General features: G+C 40.5%; 1 protein-coding gene across 1 annotated transcript in view; it reads right to left on the reverse strand.

Moving 5' to 3' along the window:
- Window positions 1-23,495, reverse strand: part of TMC3 (transmembrane channel like 3) — a 129,449-nt gene that overhangs the window by 100,606 nt on the left and 5,348 nt on the right. Inside the window, exons 2-8 of the mRNA XM_077185307.1 lie at window positions 7,911-8,048; window positions 7,406-7,452; window positions 6,603-6,739; window positions 4,731-4,909; window positions 2,164-2,368; window positions 1,937-2,054; window positions 1,022-1,356 (exon numbers count right to left, since the gene is read on the reverse strand). The gene's annotated coding sequence lies outside the window, so the exon portion shown is untranslated. The remainder of the gene's footprint in view (window positions 1-1,021; window positions 1,357-1,936; window positions 2,055-2,163; window positions 2,369-4,730; window positions 4,910-6,602; window positions 6,740-7,405; window positions 7,453-7,910; window positions 8,049-23,495) is intronic.

Genomic DNA, 23,495 nt, shown 5'->3' on the forward strand with positions numbered 1-23,495 from the left:
AAGAACACAGCAGGTTTCACCTCTCCACTTCCAGACAATGTCTAAGTCATCCTACCTTCCACCTCAGGAACCTGCCACTTCCACTAGAGCACACAGAATTGAGGACATGCTCTGTGTTATTCACAGTACTCAGATGAGGAGGCTCCTGGGAGGAGACAAGCACAGCACGCTCTGAGAGATCCCTCAGAGCCCTGGGTGCTGGCTGGAGGATATCCCTGCACACAACACTCAGCACATCAGCTAAATTGGGTGGAAAAGCAAATGGCACTCAGCAAAGGACCCCTCTCAGATGTGCTGTGTCAGGAGAAGGCTCAGATGTGAGCTCATGCAGCTCTGAGGCAGGACTGCAAACATCTGTCAGGCACAACAGGCTCCACTCAGTGCTGGGAGGCAGTTCCTTTAAATTATTCCAACAGCAAAAAATAATTTCCAGACCAGCTTTGACTTTCTAGGAGAATTCCCCAAGGGTGGAGAAGCCACCACATGATATTTCATGGAATTAGATCAGCAATTTGCCAGTCCTTGTGTGGCAATTGGTATGGAGGGGTGTGGAAAGAGCAAACACTTCAGTATGTGGACAATACCTCAAACAGCTAGAAATACATGAAACCAGCTTTTGTTTAGCTCTATTCTTACACCAGGACGAGTCTTGGCCTGTATTTAGTTGAGTACAAGATGATTTACAGATTTTTTTTTTTCCTTCTAAACTTGTATGGGACAGGGAGTCTGAACTGGAGATAGAGCACACATTAAAGCAGAACCCTTTAGGTAGGATGCACCATTATTCCCAAGAATTTGTGAACATTTTGAAGCTCAGGATGTGCTTGGTAAGAATTCTCGACATCTGGTCATGTGCGAGTCCAACATCACTGAGGTCTGCGCCCCTGGGATTTCACAAAGCAGCTGCAGAATATTGCCTGGCTGCCCTCCAGCTCCTGGGACCCTGAGGATTGTGTCTGGCAGGACAGAGCAGGCCATGTGTCTTCCCAAAAACCTGCTGCAATGATGAGAAATCACTCACAAGGTAACAGCGCAGGAGAAGCAGGGGCAGGACCACATGAAGACATTCATCAGTGTAAGGAATGAGCTCCAGGGTCAGTACAGACAAAATAGCAGCCAGATCAGAGCAGGAAGAGAGTGATCTCAGCTGGTATCATGAACTGGGGAACAGCTCTCAGGGGGTTGTAATCACTGAGGATGGGTGAACAGCTTTTGATATCAGCCATTACACACATCCCTCCAGATGAAGAGCTCCTCATCTCACATGTTCCTGTTTCAGGGATGCATGAGAATAAACTGTGGCAAGCATTATAACAATCCATCTCGCTTCTGAGCACACTTGAAAGGCCAGGAAAGCTAAAATTAAAAATAAATAATATAAAAAAGCCATTCTTACTTTAAACTTTACCTGCCAAACCTTTGTCAAAACCTAATATATACCCCAACATCTGTTTAATCTTCGGCATTAAAAATGCTTCTGCAATTTTAATTACTAACATTTGAAAAATCAGTGACAAGGAACCAGACAGTTTAATTTATCCATGAATGCAAGTAGTGGGCAGCAACATGAAGGAATTTATCTCAAGCTTAATCCTAGGGGAAATATTTATATGAAGAAGAAAATCATAAATCTTAAATTACTGATATTTACTAGTGAGGCAAATCAATTTAAAAACGGTTAAAGAAATGCTGAAAAACATCTTGACTACCATGAAGAATTCAAAGCAGTTTTTTCAAAGATAAGCTCAACTATAAATTTCAATTTTAAAAAATCGGCTGAAAAACTACACTAGAAAAATCCATAAAAGATAAACTGCTTTGTGAGCTGTGATGTGAAACTAAAGCATGAATCCTGGCTTCATCTAAGGGGGAAGCTCAGAAAATTGATGCCCAGGTGACCCAGACTGCCCCAGCAGGGACACAAGCCCCCACTCACCTGTTGAAGGCAGCACTGCCAGGAGAGACAAAATCCTTGGGCACCAAGGCCCCCACACCCTCATGGGGCCAATCTGACACAGATATGGGATTTTTGAAAACAGAGGCAAGAGTGTTCGCTGTAAGGACCAGCAGATGAATATAAAATTAGGAATTAAGCTGATAGTGCCCTCTCACATTTGTTTTAAAAATCACTGAGTGACCCACTGCAAGAGCAGGTTTGCATACTTAGCTCATTTAATTTCATGTTTCCATGTCTGTTCTTTTATCACTGTTGCTAATTACGTCCTTGAGCATATTCCTGCCAGCAGAATGTTTCTGCTCATCTCCTTTTGGCCAGGGACTAATGCAGCAAATTCCACTGCTTTTCTTGGGGATTCCTCCATTGCCCAAAGGGTCCTTCTGTCTCATCCTGGACAGATTTCCTCCAGACCTTGGGACAAAAAGGCAAAGTGGGATAGTGAGAAAACAGGACCACTTGCAACAGAAGCAGGAGAAAACTTATTGACATGATGATCTCACTACATTCAGGGGAAAAATGTTCTTAAAAAACCAGGAAAACAACTTCTGCTTAAATGAGCCTTGGCAAAAGCCTTACATGAGAGATGTTTGGAAGTACAGACCCTCTGAAAGGTGAGCACTGCACTCACCACTGTCTATTGATTTCTTGCTAGAGCCTCAGCTCTGCAGAAACCAACATTTCCTTAAAATACCAATGCTGAAAAATAGATCCTTTTGTGGAGGATTTGGGCTTGGTCAAACCCTGAAACACCTGGCTGGCTCAAACACTGAATGTTTATTGTTTGGAGGTTTTGCCAATGAGATGCAATGCAAGCATTTTCTCAGCATATCTAATATTTCAGAAATAAAACCATATTTAACATCTCAACCTATTTACAAAATTAATGAATTAAATGTATTAAATATGTTTGGAAATTCTCTATGGTTTATTTCCTAGACTCTATGTGAACAACCTCATTGTAAAATATTGCATATAACAGGTTAAAAGTGGCTGAAAAATCGGTCAAACATGTTCAAGCACAGAATAACATCAAACTTAATTTACCTTCTATGCAAATAAATAAAAAGGAAAAGACACCTGAACAATATCCCTGAACATTGTGATCTGTTGCACAAATGAGAGGGCAATAAAATCAGACCTACATTCATTAATTAATTAATAATAATGGGCAGGAGCTGGCCCATCAGGATTCGCCTTAGAAAAATCCACATCAGCCTAAACCAGACCATTCTTGGTTCCTTCTCCTGTGCTGAGGTGTGAGCTCTGGGACCCAGCCCTGCAGACACAGGGACCTGCAGCAGCAGCAGCAGCACCCTCCTGCCACCCTCCATGGCTGACAAAACCTCCTGAAGGACAAGATTCCAACAATAATTAGGAATTTCCAGGCATGTGTTCAAAAGCTTCCATGCTGGTGGTGTTGATTTGTGATTTTAATGCCTGAGAGTTATTGCAAATCATTGCATTTCTGACTTGTGCTTATTTATGGCCAGCTCCAAATCAATGAAAATCTTAGAGAGTTACAGTCTGCTGTCTGAAAGAGTAGGAATAAAGTGCATTTTATGGTGTATTAATTACTATGATCCAGTGGTTAATCTCTTACAACACAATCACAAGTGTAGCCATTGCTTTCCAGTATACTTGTCAAAGAAACAAAGTGTTAATAATAGGCTTTTTCACTATTGCCTCTGGTTTAAACCATTGCTGCAAGGCAGCAGGAAGCTTTAATTTTTTTTCTTTTCACAAATTATAAAATCTGCAAATTATTAGAGTGCAAATTAACAAGTTTCTACTGTGTCTAGTTTATGTATATTTAAATCCTACTTTATTGGCTCCTAATTAAGTACATGTAAGGAACCTCAGTTTGAAATACCACCACACTCTCCTAATCCCTTCATCATTTTCTCTACACAGTCCCTTTCTGATTTCCCATTTCAAATTGTTTTCTTTGTAAGCATTTTAAAACTAGCTTTTACTATTTCCACTTTCTAATTGCAAGCACTCTAAGATATTATTTTATCCTAATAGAGCCTCCTTCTTTGCATGTGCTGTTTCTAAACAGAAGAGAACTAAGGTGAAAGGCATAAAGATCTTATGATACACCATTAAAGAAACTTGCATCAGAAGCAGAAAAAGAGGTCAGATGAGAAGGGAGCTGATGGACTCTCTTTGGACAAGGAAATGAGTTTCTTAAGTATAAAAATGATTTTAAAAATAGTGATAAACTGTATGTACAATTTAGTTCAAACTCAACAGATACCTTTGGCTGGAGAAAAACAATGAAGTGAAAGGCTCAGAAATGTCACAGTCATTATTTCTGAAGCACCTGCATTCTTTCAGGCTAGACTGACAGATGTTGGCCTTCCTGCACTCTGCCCTGATTGCCCAGGCACTCCAAGGGCAGCTCTAAGCAGGGCTATGGTCTGTGCCAGGATGCACATCCTGCTATTTCTCCTCTTACTGATGATTTACTTGGCATGGCAACACTTAAATTACCAGGCCAGAGGGAGAACCAGGGCATGGACACACATCACTCCCTTATTCCAGTTGTAACTGTCCCTGCAGATCTTCTAGGAGCTGCTCACAGACCTCCCCTCCTAAATAAATAACATCATTTTGCCAATCCATTTGCTTTGTCAAAAATGGAGCTCCTCCAGCAGCTACAAAAGGGCTTTAATGTCCAGGCTGGGGAAAGGAGTAGCAGGAAACAATAATATTTTCACTCAGCTGAGCTGCAGCTGCAGGAGGATGTTTGAGGGTGTTCAAGGATGCTCACCTGCGGCTTTGGTACCAGTGCAGAAATCAGCATTAAGGCAGTGTGCTGAAATACACTCTCCATTTGCAGGCCTTGTCCTTATGGATGCACACTTTTATCTTCTGAAATAACAGCTAAGTTTGGCAAATCCGTAGGTCACAACTCTTCTTTTCTTACATTTCATGGAACTCTTTGTTAAGCTGGAGAAGATAAGTCATTTCATGAATAAAAGCATTCTTCTATTCCTAAATTATCTATAAACAGACTGATTTTTATAAACTCATGGATTATTCATGCATAAAAATCCTGTATTCAAATATATTACTGCCTACAGTCTGTTTGTTTACTACATGCTGCTCTTACAGCTTCAACTATTTATGTCATACTCGATTGTAAATCACATGGTATTGTTTCTGATCCAGAGCTGGATGAATGAAAATGTTATAAGGGAGAAGAAAAATAAGGGACTTTAAAATGAAGATGAAGCAGTTTTGAAAGCCACCTTCCAGAGAAACCATACACTTAGAGTCTGATATGTGTAAATATACCTCAAGAGAAAGACTAAGGTGGGGCAAAAAATCCTCAATCATTCAGGCAGCATAATATTCAAATTTTTGCAGTATTCATGTAAGTCCAGCTATTTTGCTTCTGTATCACAGGGAGCACATATGCTGGAGGAAATACAGTAAAACCCAGGTCCCTGGAGCTCAAATTTAAATCCTTTACACACAGCAAAAGTAAAATGGAGACTGAAATGGGGGAGCTGCAATCTGTTCTTGGTTTGCAGAAGCTTCTGTTCAATTCATTTACTGAACAGCAAATCTTCTGCACTACAGCATTAATGAGAATAGATACAAAAAGCTTTCAAACTTAAACAAAGAAATGGCTGCTACTTTAGGGTATTTTCAAGCATTTCCCAGAGATTAACGTATGAGGCAGATGCTCGAATACCAGCACACAATACTTTAATTTAGTTCAGCATCTCTGCAGGCAGTGGCTTCTCCATTACTGCTGGTTCCCAGAACACAAGAGAATGTTATTGCAGGGCACTTTTAAATTAAAATCCCCAAATAAGCTGTTAGACTTTACACACATCAATCTTTTGTAAATACAATAAGGCAGATTTAATTGGTTTTACTTTCATTTTATAACAAATGTTACTATCTATTATATAAGAAAGCTATTTTTAAAAAGACCCATAAAAAGGATTAGAAAGCAATTCTATAAGTGATAAAATAGGGGCAGAGAGTTATTATGGAGGAATGTCAGCAAGTGCCCAGCTAAGGTTGTTTACTCAATGCCAAATAATCATCTTTGGAAGTTGAAATAATAAACTTAAATAGTTTCAAATTAAGTCTTGCAAGAAATGGAGGAGTTATTGAAGCAGTAGAGGAAATTGGAAAAAAAACAACCCACCACATAAAATGAACCCACATAACAAATATTAACATGATGACAATGAATGCTTTAGCCAAAAGAATGAGGATGAATAATGCTGGGCTAATAATGACTGGCCTGATCTGCAAAGCTCAGAATGGAAAGCAGCTTCATGGAAATGGAGGTATTTGAGCACATGGTCTCAGTCTGAACCCCAGTTAAACCTGAAAAAAAATTTTACAAGCTGGTCTTGTGTTGATTTTTTGTGAACAACACTTCAGAGTTGTGGATTTCTAGAGTTAGAAAGGATGGCTGACAATGTGCAAGAGTGAACATGGAGAACATTAAATCTTATTTACAGCTGTGCAATTATTCAAGACTATTTTCCAGTTTTATCCTGTTGCACTGCTAATGCTCAATACAGTATCTCTATTTGTAACAATACCCACACATCCACATATGAAAATACTTCAGTTCAAAGCCCCAAGCACTTCAGCTAAGGAAGAAGGTCTGTACCTCTCAGTGACCTGTCCTTTTCCCCAGAGGACCAAACACACACAGATATATGTATTCAGCTACTAGGCTGCATTTTGGTCAGGAAAGTTTTAACCTTTGCTGTGCAAAACAATTGACAGTGAAGGCAGTTACAATTTCTGAGAACATGAAAAAGAAAGAAGGTATTGATTAAAAAAAAATCCAAACAGTCAACCAAAGAACCCAAAAACCTGTGTTAAAAACAAAACCATATTAAAATTGTCTATATTTATAGATATATTTCTTAATTAACATATTTTTAGCAGAAGGTTTTTAAGCTTTCTGGGAGGACCTCTATTCAGGTCCAGAAAGGGCACGTAAATGACAGGACCTGAAAATCTGAGCTTTTACTTCAGCAAAGAAATTTCCATAAAGTCCTGTTTCACCTAATTATAGACTTCAGACCCAAGGTGGAACAAATTAACATAGCCCTGTAACTTATTGGACAGCTGACCTTCCACTGACCTAGCAGAATAATAGAGTTTCAAGAGTGAAGTTTTCTGCACTCAGATATCCACAAAAATGAGTTCAATTCAGATCGTTTCATTTACCTGTGTCTATTCCATATCTGAAATTATGACATTATTTTTTTTATTGTTCACCTCCTGAGGGGCAACATAACTCTTGCTCTCTGACTTCTGTGTTTCTGGCACGTTCCTCTCCCCATCCAAAGGGTTTCCTCCTCCTCCTCCTGCTTTTTGCAGAGCTCACAGAGATGTCTGTGGACACTCTTCCTCCCTCTTTGGCAGTTCTGCTGGCTCCAGTTTCCAGAGCAGGAAACTCACCTTGCTAATAAATCAAAGAGCGTTGGAAGAGGGGTCTCATCACCTTCCTGCAAGCGGTTAAAATAAAAATGGACTATGGTCATTTCTGTGGTTTCTTTTCCTTGAGCTCTACTCCCCCCCAACCCCCATGCTGGAGATTTTATCATCTCTCTGAGTTATTTTCAGCTTTTAGTGCAACATATTAAATCTTCTCTGCCTGACTTTGTCATGGCATTTGATCCTGCTTTCCCCTCTTATGTGCAGCCCTCATTGGTCTTCTGTGTCATTAAAGTCTCTTCCTGCATTACTCTCTCACAGGGGTCATATCATGGAAGGGAATATCACCTGGAATATCCCTCTTTTTTCTGATTACCAGATGTGGAAGCCTTATGCAATAAAACCCAAGCATCCCCAATGCATGGTGAATTTTCTACCAGCCTTATGGCAGGACTGCATGTTTCAAATGTGAGCTACCAACTCCAAAATGCACTTTGATCACAAGAATCCATAGCAAGCAATGCATTACCTGTGGGTACGTACAGGGTCTAGGACCAAACTCTCCCACAGCTCCAGGAGGAGAACTGGTATTTTGGTCACATTACAGCTGTAGGATGGCAGCATCCAGGACTTGAGGGCATCCAGAAGAGGTTGAACAGCAAAATAGCTTGTAAATAGAGATGTATTCAGGAAAAAATAACTTCAAGCTTTAAAACAGAAAGCAATTTTTTTCTCTCTTTCAAACACCACAAACCAGCAGGTTTCACAAACCTTCATGATCCTGTATAGACAATACAGAGCTGCCTCACTATTTAAGGGCTCCAAATTCCCTCAGAGTTAAGCTTTGCTGCTACAATACCATCAGCTAGTGCAGATATGCCACACAAATTCCTCAGGAAATTAGCAGAGCTTCTTCCAACACAAAGCTCAGTGCTGGAGGATTTCCATGCAGAGCGCTCTGAGCTTTCACTCAGCTGCCCAATGCACTTTCTCATGGCTCTGATGAGGAACTTCATCAGTTCATTCCAGAATCCAGATCCTGTGTTAAAGCATAACCAAAAAAACTCCAGCATATAAAATAAAGTTTACAATAGCACAGTGAAGATTTTCTGCTTGTTTGCTTTTACTGAGCTGAGATCAATATTCTGAAGTTGAAGCACAATGTGCACAAAGCCAAGCCAGGAGAAGAGATGTTCTCAACAATAGAAGGAATGGGCCAATCCTTAATTCTTCTTGGCTCTGCCTTCCAGGAAAGTGAAATGCATCTGTCCAGCCAGGGTTTCAGCCTCTCCATGCTCAGTTTACCCAGGACACTGCTGCCCACACTTGTCTGGCTCCAAACCAAGTACAACTGCACTGCACATGGAGGTCTCGAGGGACACTGGGCTCTCCAGGGGCCAGAGCACAGCACAAAGCTCAGCCCTGGAACTGACCCAGCTGCCTTGGGACTGACTTGTGTCCCCAAAGCCAAGGACACACAAAACAACTTGAAAATGTACCCGTGCCCTTCTTCACACAGTGCCAACTCCCTTCTGCCATGGACCTGTCTCCCTTGTTCCATCCAGGTTCTCTTTGCTTTGGAGATTTAACCAGCCCTTGAACAACATTTCTTTAATTTAGGTGTCTAAAAGAATCATTTAACTTACTTTTCCATCTTCCTAGATTTGCATGGTTTATATTATTTATCTTTTCCACTTGATTAACCAGCTGAAAAATCAATAGCAGTGTATTTTATCATCGTTGCAGAGGAGCCCTCTGTTGTGCTAAGCTGCTATTTTAGGAGCTAGAGCAGTTTGTGAATCTAAGTATTTTGGCAAGCTGCTCTTTTTGCCTTTGCCCTCCCTTTTGCTTTGGACACAACACAGAAATCTTTCTGTGCCTCTGCATGGTGAAAATTGATATAAAACAGCTTTGGTCATTTTTATATACTTTTTTTTTTCCTGCAAAGAAAGTTAATACCATGGAAAAAACTGGTCAGGAGGCTCAAATGTTTATGCAGGTCATGCTGCTTTGGTGTGCCAGCTCTCCAAGAGTCTATAAGGAAGCCAGCCAGACAGGCTCTGAAGCCTGCACCCTGACCCCAGTGACCTTTTCATTTTTCAAAGTTTATCTAGCCCCATCCCAGCACAACTTGCATTGAAACCAATCCCTCTGCTCCTGGATTTTTGGCAGAAGGTGACTTCCTTCATATGGAAAAGTGTTTAATACCAATTTAATGGTCTGTCTAGCCACTGTAAGCCCCCAACCCCCTCTCTGGGTCTCCCACTGGCAAGAAGCTGTGAAATAATATGCTTGAAATAGCCCTAATTCTTCTCCTCAGTGTGATAGTTGTTTTTCTAATAAGCAATTTTTTGAAAAAGCCATAGAGGAGAAACTATTAGCTACAGAGTTGAATGACATTTTTAATAAATTCCTTTGCATATATATAATTTTTTCATTTAAAAAATTTGGTTTTTTCATTATTTCTTCTCTTATACATTTGCACAGTCAGGAAATGGCCCCAGCAGAACCCAAAAGGTTTCCATTCAGGCTTGCTGGAACTGGAATAGCAAATCATATTTATTCAAATCCACTTCTATGCCAAAAAAATAAAACCAAAAAATCTAAGTAACAACTTTATCTTAGTTGTAAAAAGAAAGACCTTGGTGCAATGCCAACAAAAATCCTAACAAAGAGGGAAATCAAAAGGAAATTGGGAGATGCCTAGATGCCTAGTTTTCCTAAAGCAATGGGTTTGTTGCTGCAAGAAACGTCTTGGTTCAAAGGAAGCTGCAATTGTCCTTTGAGATAAGGAAAGGTCTGAAAGTTTACAGCAGGGCTGCTGTGCCAGGGGACAAAGTGCAGTCTCACACCTCCCCCAGGCAGGGTCAGGATGGGGAGAGGAAAACAGCAGAACTGGGAGAGATGCAATGAGCTGGCTTGGGGTGAGCTTCAGCATCCTTTCAGCCAAGGCCTTACACTGGAACAACCCATCCTTCCCACTTGGGGGATGCAGGAACCAAAGCTGTCCTAAGAGTGATTTCACTGGCTTTCTAGCCTTGAAAAAGCAATCCAGCTGTACACCCCTTCAGAGGAGAGAGCTGTGAGTGCCAGCAACATCCTGTGCCCTAAGAAACCTCAGAGAAGTCCATCTGAAGAAATATGAAGGTGCAGCCTGCAGTCCACACAAACTCCCATTTGGACTTGAACCATTTAACTTTCCAGGAAGAGAGAGGTACATTTAGATAGGACCAATGGACAAACCCCCATAGTTTAATGGCAATGAGCTGCCCTGTGTTGTGCTGAAATAATGCAGGGCAACATTTTGGCTGTGGGGGATTCAATGGCTTGTGCTGCTGCAAAGGGTCATCTCCCTTGTCTCTTTGGAGCAACACAAAACAGGAAACTATGGAAGGAAGAATGAAAAACATTCATATGGATTCTGTTTATAACAATTTTTAAGTTAGACTTTTCTTGAGTGAATAAAAAACCTAACTGAAAATCCAGAGTGATTGCTGATTTTTCTCTTTTTAGAAATACAAGTATGTACTAACAATTTCAAAAGCCAGAGAATCTGGCACTGCCAGTCATATAGGAGAAGTACTAAGCAGGATAAGACACTAAGGTTTGTAATTCCTATAACCTCCAATATTGACACTCCACAAACATCTACAGCATTATCCTGCAGTGGAAAACATCCCATCTCATTAATAAGAACAAACAGCTGCAAACATTACGATTTTATCTCATTTTTTCCACCTCTTTGGGAGTGGTCAAGAAGGAGAAGTACCACATCAGCTGTTACACAGCAGCTCCAGGGCTGATGTCCAGCCCACTGGACTTCAGTCTGAGCCCCAATCTCAGACTGAGGCCCAGTGATCAAAATTTTTGTTTTCTCTCATTCGGCTGCTACAGGCAAACATTTCAGAAGCAGTGAAGTGAGAGAGAGGAAAGCAAGGAGAACATGAAGAACCTCAAAACTCACATGGAAACTTCCTGGACTTTTTGATGTCTCCATGGGCCATATTCTGTACAGACCTGCCGGTCTTCACTCTTAAGATCCACTGCTCTGTCTCATGGTCTGGAGCTTTCAAGCAGTGCCACCACCTACCTTTCAGGAAGGAGTTCAGACTTTATTTCTTTCAATGGAATGAACAATATGTTCATCCCTAATTCCTTTCTAAATACCACATGGTGGCACAGCCTTGGAATGATGTCAGTCTCAAGACACCATATGTGCTGTTAAACTGAGCACAGCTCACACACTCTGCAGCCACAAAGAATCTCAAGAGATGAGCAAGGGTCCTTTTCTGAAAAATGGCTCCAAATGACCAGAGAAAACAAAAGTTTTTTTCAGAAAAATGCAGGTTATGATACACCGTGATGATGCATTATGAAAACACCCAGTCAACTCCAGTTGTGCAATTGTGTTTTCTTGCAATTTCTCTAAATCCATCACATTGGGTAACTAATGAAACAGGAGGAAGATGGTGCAACATTATGCTCAGGAAGTTTATAGAGAATCTGTGCAGTGAGGTGTTCTATGTTTGTTCAATGCTTCTGAGCTGGGGTTAAGGTATTATGCAATCATAACTGCTCTGCTTGCTTCTTTGGGGTCCTACAACTTAGCTTCAAATAGTTCAGCAGTACAGCTTCCCCCACTCCCATCCTTTCACTGTTAAGTGCTTTTTTCTTACCCCCAGAGATCAAAGAGATGTTTTTGTGGTTCGCTGTTCCATCCACATTCCTGCTCCCTCCTCTCTTCCTTCCTTCCTCTCTCCTCAGTGTAGCACAGCAGCCCCAGGCATTAATCACTCACAGCAGCCACCTTCACATGAACTCATGGAGCCAATATCCTGCTCTGGACATTACCCTGGCCTTCAGCAGCCCCCTGGCTCTCACTTGCAGTGCACTGAATTCACTGCTAGCTTCACAATTCCTGTCAGGCTCTTTGTCTAATTTTAAGGTCTGATCTTGATTCTGAGTCAAATCAAGTACATTTGAGTGTTTGATAGAGACTATGAGTCTATTAGGTAAATGATAATTGAGGGAAAAGTCTCCAGATTGCTGTTTTCCTGGACTTTGCTGCCACCTCATTCCCACAGTGCCTTGACAAGGGTAAAGTTTCACATTTGATTGGAACAGGGCAACAGCTTTATTTTCCAAACCAGAGAATCTGGGTCAGCTGAGGAATAAGAGGACAGACTTCATTTTTACAGGACATCAAATATAAAAACCATTTCTCAGAGCAGACTATCCTCCCATTAGGCTAATTTAGGTTAAGTCTTACCAAACACTAAAATAAATGAGCTACAGCTCTTTTTCCTGGCATGATACTGGGAAATGGTCAACTGAGAGCTTGGATCAAGACCAGCTACAGCAGACCATGACAGATCTCACCTATTGCTTATTTCTTTTTATCCCATCACACCAAGCACACTTACACATTATTAGAAGTTTCCAATAAAACAGGTATGCACTTAGAGGTTTCCTCACAAGCATTTGGTTTTCGTGCATTAATGTACAGACACCTTCTGCACTGTTTTGCCTATGAGGTCATACAGTCAAAAAGTAACTCATTGTCAAAGCAAAACCTGCACTGATATTTTTCTTCCTTTTCAGGCAGGTTGAATGATTTTTTCAAAGGCATCATTAAATACTACTTGTGAACCATTCCATAAATAATCCTTGCACATGGGGCATGGCAGCATTTAATATTCAAATTCCCAGCTATTCTGGCTGGACTCTCAGGTGTGTGGTGGGTTATGGGCTTCCCCAGAGGATAAGCAGAACCTTCATCTCCATTGTGATTATTCACAATGTTATGTATATATCTGTTATATACTGTTGAAATTGTTGTCAAAGTAAACAGCCCTGTCAAGACCTTCCCTTGCATTTATTTATACAAAATAAATTTTGAGAAAGGAAACAAAGGAACAGAGTCAAATAGAGTTAACAGTTAAAAACACATATTGTAAATCTCAGAATATTGTTTTTCTGCTTTGCAATAAAAATACCAGAAAATACAGTGTGTATGAAGCCAAGGATAAATAACTCAAAATATTATGAATAAATCAGCAACTGAGTGTGAATAAATATCACCTCTCAATCCGTGTGGAGAATACATGAGGCATATTGAGAATGCACAGTCACTTCCATAGGAAGTCCCCCAATTCCTGCTTCAGGATTTTTCATTCTACAGCACATGTGAATGGCATTGTCTTGCTCTTCAGTTGGCTTGAAATTGTTTACAGTGTATTATTACTTCACTGCTAATAAAGGACACGGTGCAAGAACCCTGCCAAACAGCACTTTTGGTAGGGCAGAATAGGCCTTAATTCCAGGCACATAAACAAAAGGCAAAAAAAAAAATTACTGTCAAGGGACAGGGTTATTTTCCCAAAGGAACATCTGTTCCTAACACATCTCATGAAAATACATACAATAAACCATAAGTTCAAAACAGAAACTGTACTCAAACACTGCCCAACAGAAGTCCACAATCCCTGGAAAACTTCTTTTAAATCCCCAGCAACCCGTAGGCTCGAAGAGAACCATTTCCTCTGTGTACACTGCAGCTCTTCAGAACTGCAGCCATTTGGCAGTGAGCTTGCAAAGCCACAAAAGGATGGGAATTAGCCATGTCAGCATCTTCCCTAGCTGCAGAATGTAGCTCAGTCCTCCACCCTGCCAAAAATCAGTTGTAAAGCCAGCATGACAGCCGAGAGGAAGGCAATCCTCGCCAGCTGTTCCCAGCTGCAGCCAACAACATCAGCAGCACACAGCAAGCACCAACATGCAGCAGCTAAAAAAGCTACCTGAGAGGTGGGGAAGATGAAGTCTGATTCCAGGATCAATAAAGGGCCTCGGGGATGCTGACAATGTTTAGCTCACCTCAGCAGCTGATCCAACAGAGGCTGCAGCAATGTGCCGGCCACGCGTGGCTGCAGGACCTCAGCACCAGGAATGGGAAATTCCCATCGATCCACCACCTTTGGGCACTGCAGAAAAACTGCTGACCAGAGTATCAGAGCCTAAACACATCTCAAACCTTGATTAAAAACCAGATTTTGTTATTAGGTAGGGGGAAAAGCAGGTTTTTCCCCTTCTCTTCAGTGTCTTAGCTGCTGCCTGCCCACACATGCTCTGAGGCACGTGAGAGAAGCCTGACTGAGGCACAACAATTCACCAATAATTCACACCATGTTCAATTCAACTCAGGGGGCAGCTGAGACCAAAGAACCTGTCTTGTCTTTCCACTGCTTTTGCTGACAGTAACTTTAGGGATGTCAGATCTGCTCTTACTTGTTCATCTTAACTTCCTCCTTCACACATACTGAGACAACAAAAGAGTTCTCTAACATATGTGCAGAAATGATGAAGGCTTACAGTTGTCATCTAAATATTTGTATTGAAGTGATAATTAACTGTTTCTAAGAGCTTGGCTTTACTACAAAGATAGCAACTCAGAATAAGGGTATTAAGTTTCCTCTGTTATCAATCAGTAATTTCTGTTCTAATGCTGCAAAATGTGCCTTTGAGGCACCCTCTCCTCCTGCTGCTGTTCTGCTCAAGGGAAAAAGTGATGACTTTTTCTTATGTTATACTCCATTACACCACACAGCTTAAGCTACATGCTCCTGCTATACTAAATGCACCATTCTGCTCATCTACACAGATAACTAAATTTAATTACATTAATAATTGTTGTGGTTTAGTACGTTGCCAAAGTTTACCTCCTAGCTTGTTAGACCTACGATTTAATTAGCAGCAGTGAATTTTAAATGAACGATATTATCTAAACAATTATTTAAGGGGCTTTGCTGTTGTTGTTTCTGCACCACCTAAACAAAATAAACAAAATTATCTATTTTCCTCACTGCACTAGTCAGAAGGGAACCTGTAGTTCAGACACTTGTGGCATAAGGAAGAGATTCATTTGGACCCACTGACATCAGTTTTGGGGGTCAGCTATAATGTAGTAATTTCTCTAAATGCCAGCATTCCTCCAAGTTGAGTTTTATCTCATTTGCAGTAAATCCACAATAGTCCTTATACCTCTGATAAGGTCCTGGGCTGAACCTATATTTCCAATATTCACACTTCCAATATTACCTTGAGCTTTTTGTTTCTGATACACAAAAGACAGAAGCCTCAGTCAGGTACTTTCCTCTCTAACACAAGCAACTCCAAATCTCCTTCATTCATTTGAATCCAAACTAAATCCTCTTTATCTCAGACATGAAGATGATAATGCATACTTGTCATTCTCCTGTAATCAACACAACCTTAAGCTTAAGCAAACTCTGATTTTAGCCAGCTGGTAATCACTATTCATTCCTCTACATTTATTTCAATTATATTAGCCATATTCCATGAATGTCACTCATAAATTTCAACCACTAGGAAAAAGAGAAGTCACCATAAAAGCCTTAAAAACAAAATAAACACCAAACCCACAATGTTTCCTGATGTCATCAGTCCCTCAGGTGGGTATTTTCTTGCTGCTGTTCATGAGGTGGATAATCTGTGGGGTTTTTTGGATAGTTGCCTGGTTTTGGACTGGTTTTTTTGTTTGTTTGTTTCATTGGTTGTTTTGGGTTTTTTTTTTTGAGGGGGTGGGAGAGGTGCTCTGCTCTGTTGCAGCTTAAGGTCTATGAATTACTTACATCACCTTTCAGGTTAAAAGATAGCTCTTCAAGATGTTTATTAACCATCCTTATGGTACTAAATCATGCTTATGAATGCTTTCAGTTTTGCAGAGTGAATGATCTGTAGAATCAATAAAGCAATCCACCACAAAGCTTAATTAACTCTCTCTCATAACTGCACTTACAACAACATCCATGCTTGAGAAAAACGAAACTAAGCAAATCAGCCTCAAACATCTACACCAAACTACAGAGGAGCAGTGAGTTAAAGTCAGAAAGAGTCTCCTGGATAGAGAAAAGAAATAGATTCCAAATTTTTCAGTACTCTTAGGAAGGAAGCATATTGGAAAACACAAATATCACAAAAAGAGCTATGAAGCTCTCCACCAGTGTGTGCAGGTGACATATGCCTGAGCCAGAGAGGAGATGTCTCTCCTGTAACTGAGCTCGTTTGGTTCCTGCAGTGATAACTCAGTTTGCTTCCCAAAGTGAGACTTCAGGAGTAATAAAAGGAAACAAAACAAATGTCCTTTGCCAGCAGAACAGTGGTGATTTCTCACTCTGCCAGCATCACATTAGCTAATATTACTGCAAGTGGCTTTTCAGTTCTTCATTGGCATCACTGTATGCCTGACAATAGAAAAAGAGCAGAGAACAAAGCCTGAAGCTGAGATATGTTTGCCAAGTCTTGCTCAAGCCAAAAGGAGGAATACTCACAAAATTAACATCTTGCTCTGTTTCAGCTTCAAGTGGTCTCTCATTTCTGGGGGCATTTGAAAGAATATATACAACTAGCAAAATAGCTGCTGGAGAGCTGCTCCTGTGCTTTTTGCATGCTATCTCACTGTAACCCACGCAACAAAGCTGCCTGGATTGCTAAATTAAACAATGACAAGGATATTGAACATCTGGAAGGCTGCAGGCCTGGCAGAGGGTTGACATCTTTGACACTCCAAGATAATGACCTGCAGTGTTATGCGCTTTCTGATGGCCACGGCCTGTTTGCCAAAGACAGAAATACACCATCACCCAGCATGCCTCATCAGCTGTGACTACAAGAGGATTACTCATGGAGAATTTCCTCAGATCAAGAACATGATTTATTGATCAATTACAAGAGAAAATAGTCTCCCCATTTTTTACATTTGAATTCAACAATTCATTTCTTAGTAGTGAACACTTAATGCTAATGATGAACATCTGAGGTTCCACAGAAATCCCATTTTCAGGAACAAATCTCAACTGGTTTAAAAATCAGTATTTGAAAATTTCAATCTTAAAAGTTGGACAACCAAATACTACTAGATTTTTCTGAAATGTTTTTTCTGTTTTGTGATCACATTGATAAATAATTGCATCTCATTATCTCACAGTGTAAACAATGTTTGTTAGTAAAATAAGTCTCAAATCAAAACATGTCAGAAATATCCTCCTTGTAAAATTAAAACAACGCATCAGACTATACACTTCTAGTGGTTATGAAAATAATGGTAACCAAGTAACAAAAAAAAAGGCTGAAATGCAATGTCTCTGAGTAATTGACATGTTAGATTCTGGGAATTTATTTGAGGTGGAACTTGCATAAGAAGCTGAAGGAATGCAAAACCCACTTAGACACCAACTGCAGGCTGAGTTTCACACAGGTATCTGAAAAATAACATTTCCAGAGTGAATCACTGCCTCAAGCATAGCACTGAAGACAGAGAAAAGGTAACCCAGAAATCAGTAAATCTTCCTTTAGTGCCAGTTCCAGGCTCTGTATCCAACTCCTACATTGCTCTTGAGAAGGAAGGCAGGTTTATGTGTAACCACACTCTCTGTGCAATATCTCACCAGCCTATCCCAAGAAATGTGCTCCTCACTCAATGAATGTACAGCTATGGCTATTAAGCCCATCCTTTACCATAAAAACTCACCTCAAACAAAATACATTGAAAGAAAATACAAATTTAAACCCAGATACACTCCCAAATTTAATTTTACTTTTCTTTCTTAAGTGTACTTAAAAACTGTATGTTGGAATCCAAACCTTGCATCTTTGCACAGTGGTAAGTTCTTTTACCAACATACAAAATTATACAAAGGTTTTTCTCTGTGCTGCACCACACTGCATCATCAACTCCTGAAATATTTAGGAAAAATATTCCATATAAAATTCAGCTTAAGCAGCTACAACTCTCATCAAATTAAAGGAATTTCTTCTCTTGCAAAAACTAAGGTCTGTGTTGTTTGGATAGATTTTCCATATGCCCATTAGAAAAACTTTCACTGTTTAAAGTGTACCAGTTACCTCACGAGGTTAAAAAAAATTACCAGCACACTATTTAATTAACAAATTCTCATTATTTGTGCCTTGTCCAAATTGAAAGTAAAGCCAATGTAATGAGATTCAGCTACTGTTCACTCCACTTTGCTGATTTTGTGGAAACCTTTTTTATACTCATTCCTACATCCCATGGTAACAGTGCAGAGCTCAGATGCACAGGTGTGGGGCCACTGCCAATGTCCTCAGCACTGATCCCGTGCCAAAATTGGTATTCAAGTGTTTCTCTGTAAAAGCAGAACAAAGAGATGATTTTGTCTGTATACTGCTTAATTAGAATTGGCTCTCCCTGGGGAAAGTACAATCTCTGACACTTCACCTGAAGGCAAATTCCAGGATTCTGTACAGAAAAGCTCATCAGGGGAAATGAGGCACATCCTGTTTACTTTGCAGCTCACTTAGGTCATTAACATCCACGTACACAGACACCTCACCAAATCTGGGGTGTTTTATGCATTCTTGCAATACAAGTTTGTAGCCACATTAGTTAATGACTTCAGGGTGTTTTGTTTATTTGGATGTTATTTGGTGTTGGGTGGTTTGAGTTTTTTTCTTTGATATACTTGGTTGGGTGTTTGAGAGTATTTTTGCAATTTAATGCTCATGCTTTTTAAGTAAGTCACGGTCTCAAAAGAATATCTGTTACTCACAGAGATTCAATGAGGAACCCAGAGGAGTGAAGCCCATGTTATGATGCAGTCCTTTTTCTATCACTCTAGGAACCACTGACTATAAATGCCCTGCTTGTACCATGAATTCCAGCTTAGTTTGTTTTTAAATAATGATCACACTTTTTTTTTTTTTCCCCCACCATTTACTAAAGAGGAATGAGCAATTTAGCATCGCATTTTTTCAGTGCAACAAATCTTGGTTATATTCCACTTCAAAGCCAATGCATAGCCCAAGATCTGGCACACACACAAAAGAAAAGTCAAAGTCAATGTATAGCCCAAGATCTGACACACACAAAAAAAAAAAAAAAACATAAGAGAAAGATGGGTTATTGTGTCTTTTCTCCAAAAGCAGTAGTCCCCTTAACAAGTCCTTTAGATCTTAATGCAGGCAAACACCCCAAAGAAAACCTCCATTCAAAATAAAAATACAGAAAAACTAGGCAAAATTGAATTAGTACTACAGAGCTCATGCTCATTATTTGAGCACCAGCAATGCAGAGAGTGTGACTATAGCACAATCCCCTCTTTTCCCTTATTGCAGCCCTAGTGCTCCAGTGAAACACATCCAGTTACAATCACAGAGCTGACCAGAGCCACCATTCTGTGTTATCCAACAGAAAGCATTTATGCAACCAGGATCAGAGCCCTGAGCCCTGTGACACATCTGCTGCTCTGAAGGCAGCCCTGCCTGGGGCCCTGGGGACTGCACTGCCTGCACAGGGTCACTGACAGCTGCACTGCTGCGAGCAGCACATCCCACAGACTGCTGAATAAACCCAGCCCATAATCTGGGACCATCAACATTTTTCCTCAAAGCTGAATGAAAAGATGCTTTGCTTTCCCTTCCTATTAAGCTGTATTTTGCTGAGGCCCACAGCACACGCACCGCAGTCTCGTCAACAGCTGGTTTTCCTTCTAAGCTTGCCCTGTCACTTAGGGATTTGAATTTTTGCTGATAAAGTGTAATAGAAGTTGCTTCCTGCTACACCACAGTGAAACAGATGTTTTAAAAATTGTGGTAGCCCTAAAGCTGGTCTCTGTAGCAGAATCTGTCTCAGGCTAACTTTCCCTCTGTCACAAAACCAGACATTATATTTGTTTTCCTGCTGGTTGATTGAAGAGGGTATCAAACAAACATTTTAAATAAGATTTCTTTTTAGATGAGCAGGATGTCACAGAAAACAGCAGTGTCAGAAGGAAGATACAAAGATGCATATCAAAGAAACTGGGAGAAGAAGGTGCTCAGGGAGTCCCTGAGCTCACCTTGCTGCTCCCAGGCACAGGCATCAGCACCTTTGGCACTCCTGGCAGATGTCTGTCAAGCCTGATCTCACCAAGGTGAAGTGACTCCACAGCAGCCCAGAGCAACCCATTCCAGTGACAAATTATCCTGAGCAATTGCAAAGCTTCTCCTCCTATCTAACTCCTAATCTCTTCTGCTTTCATTTAAGCTCATCAGTTCTTGTCCTGTCCCATGAAGACATGAAAAAACAGATTATTCACCTCCTACAAATGGCAGCTTTTTGCAAATACCTTCTCAGCCTTCTTCACCTCCAGCCTACAAAACCCAAATGTTTTCAGCTTGCTGCCATAGCTGGCACTTCCTTTTATTATCTTTATAACTTGCTTCTGGTCCCTGTCCATTGCTGTGTATCTGCTTTGCTCTGTGGCACCCAGAGCTGGCAGGGAGCCACCAAGCAGACTGAGGCTTTTCTCCTGTATTCAACACACAGTACTCCTGAAACTTTTTTCTTTACAGACACTCTTAGGGGATTTTTTTCTCATTTTGACACAGAAAGTTCAGGATTGGAAGAGAGTTGAACCAGTGAGATTGGCTGTGTAGGTGAGTTGGAGCCTAACAGGATATTCCTGCTCTCACTGCAGATCCAGGTAACTTGTGGACCACATTGCCAATGTTCAAAGTTTTAGGATCCAAGAAATCTCCAGGAATGCTGGAGAGTAGTGAAATCTACACTCTAAACACACATGCTTTTACTTATATATAACTCAATTCTCCTTATCACCTTTTGTGCTGTTTGGTCCTGGCACTGATAATAGCCTTAGTGCACTCTAAATCCGCAAAAATAACCATTATTTCTCTATCTGCAAGGCCTGGTCTGGAAAGGAGCTCAGCAATTGCAGCTCCTTCCTATGCAACCACACTGTCATGCCCAGTATGGGCATAAAACCTTTTGCCTGTATCTTTAGATAGGCACATACCCTCTCACCCACTGAGGAGTTGTGTTTGCCAACACACATTATTTCTCCCAGCTCACACACATTTGGATAATTCCTAAATAATTGCCCAAGATGTTGTCTGATTAGCTGATACCAGCAGGCTTTGCTTACCAATGTTTTTCCTCATCTGCTCCCCTGCATTTTCAGTACTCTTGAGTTTCCTACTCCTACTTCCAGTCACTTTATCTTCCCACAGAGTATTCCAAAACTGTCAGAGGTTAGACTGTCAGGGCTTGATATTTCCTTATCTTTGTCCTACTCCCTAAATTTTTGTCTAAAATAAAAGCTTTGGAGAGGCTATCACATGCCAGCCTGCACATTCTTGCACCTTTCATGCCCTGTGCTTCCCCCTTTTCACTGTTACAGTGAGGTTTGGCTGAATCAAATGTGCTATTTAGACACATACCCACAGCAGAACTTTTGGGCTGAGTTTGAGAAATCTTCCAAGTCCTGCATGGAAAACAAAGAAAAGATGCCACAGCAAAACCTTTCCTTACAAAAATAAACAAACAAACAAATTAAAATAACTGCTAGACCCAGGGTAGCCATCCATTCAGAGTGACCAGATCTCCTTACCCAAACAAGGGCACAGCAAACACCAGCCAGGAGAGGATGTCAGCCTGACTCACTAAAATTAAGGCAACTCTTGAGCAGTATGGTAATAATTCATTCAGCTGGAATAAGCAGACATCTGGAACTGAACATTACTGGAGAAATTCCATTTCTCAAAGCTATCTTAGTAGATAAGAGAGGGAGAAGCCCTATCTTGTCTAAAGAAGGGAGAAGCCACAACTTGGCTTGCAGTGGCACACAGGAGTAGAGGACACCAACAGGTACATGGCACACTTGATGTTTTATGTCATGTTTTCATGGCAGTACAGATGTCCCTGCAGAGCAATGTGAATTTTGTATACCTTAAGTCATGCACCAGGAAGGAAACAATTGCATCATTCTATCCTGAAACAGAAATGGAAAGCAGACTAGTCAACAAGAAGAAATTCCTAAATTATAAGAGCTGGGAATGACATCTTAATGTCTCATTGGAAAGATGAGAAAGGGGAAAAATTCAGCTTAACCTAGACTTGGGAGAAGCAGCCAAGGCAGACATCTTCAAAAGATCCTCCAGGATGATGGGTTCTCCTATTTTATACTCCATCTATTTTCCCCTCTCTCTTTTCATGTTCACTGCTCTTGTACTGGAATCCTACAAGTGAACCTCTTAACCCACTCATGCTGCAGAACTCAAAGCAAGGCTGCAATCCCATCACTGGCATATTTTCCATGTACTTTCTCAAACCACAGCATGAATAAGCTTCTTGCAATCATTTACTGGTAAGAGAATTCATTTCCCTTTATAACCAACACAACAAAACAAGAATTCTCCATCTGCTTTCACAAGTGAGAGAAATGTTTGACTGAAATACCCTTCTACATGATTCAGATATGGAAACTCTTTGAAGCCTTACTATAAAATCTGTATCACATCACACTACAGCTAAGTGCAAAGCCTGTAAGACATTGTTACCACTTTTGAGAAAGGTATTTCTATTACAAAATAGTCAGTTGCCTAATACAAAGTTCCTGCCCAAGAGTCCTAGTGAAACAGCCCCCCTTACAGAAAATAAACAATTTTATAAACCTGAGAATAAAGCAAAAATGTCATTAGTCTAGTCCACAGAAATAGTAAGGTAAAAAAAAATTACAATAGTTGTAGTACATAACTCAACAGACATTTCTATAAAACACCAGGTATGACCATACAGAGTCTGCAATCCTCCTCCCTGGGAAGTCATCAAGAGTTTCCATTGACTTTTGCTACCTCAAAAGTTCACTTAATGAAACAAATGAAAAGTATAAAAGCAGGATCCCAAACAAGTGCTGAAGAATCTGAGAGCAGACCAGAGGCAAAATTGAGAAAGTAGCTGTATATTAGAAGGCAGTTCATGATACAGAAAGGAAAATGCAGGCAGAGGAGGGACCCCTGGGTTCTGCAGGCAACCCTGAAGAAAACCTGAATGGAAAAAAAACCCCATTTTTTTAAGAAATGCACTCAGATTAACTACTTTGTCTTAAAACATACACTTTTTGTGTAACCAACACAAAGTGGTTGGCTTTTTTGAAACCCTAAAAACTCGGGGAATCTGAATTTTAAATTCACAGATTGCCACCACAAAGTGCATCTTTGTCCAGGCTGAAGTAGCAGAGGCTGGCCTGGAGATCAGTGCTGTCTCAAGAAGATTGAGATGTGA

The sequence above is a fragment of the Agelaius phoeniceus genome, chromosome 13 (assembly GCF_051311805.1).
Source record: "Agelaius phoeniceus isolate bAgePho1 chromosome 13, bAgePho1.hap1, whole genome shotgun sequence".
Taxonomy (NCBI): domain Eukaryota; kingdom Metazoa; phylum Chordata; class Aves; order Passeriformes; family Icteridae; genus Agelaius; species Agelaius phoeniceus.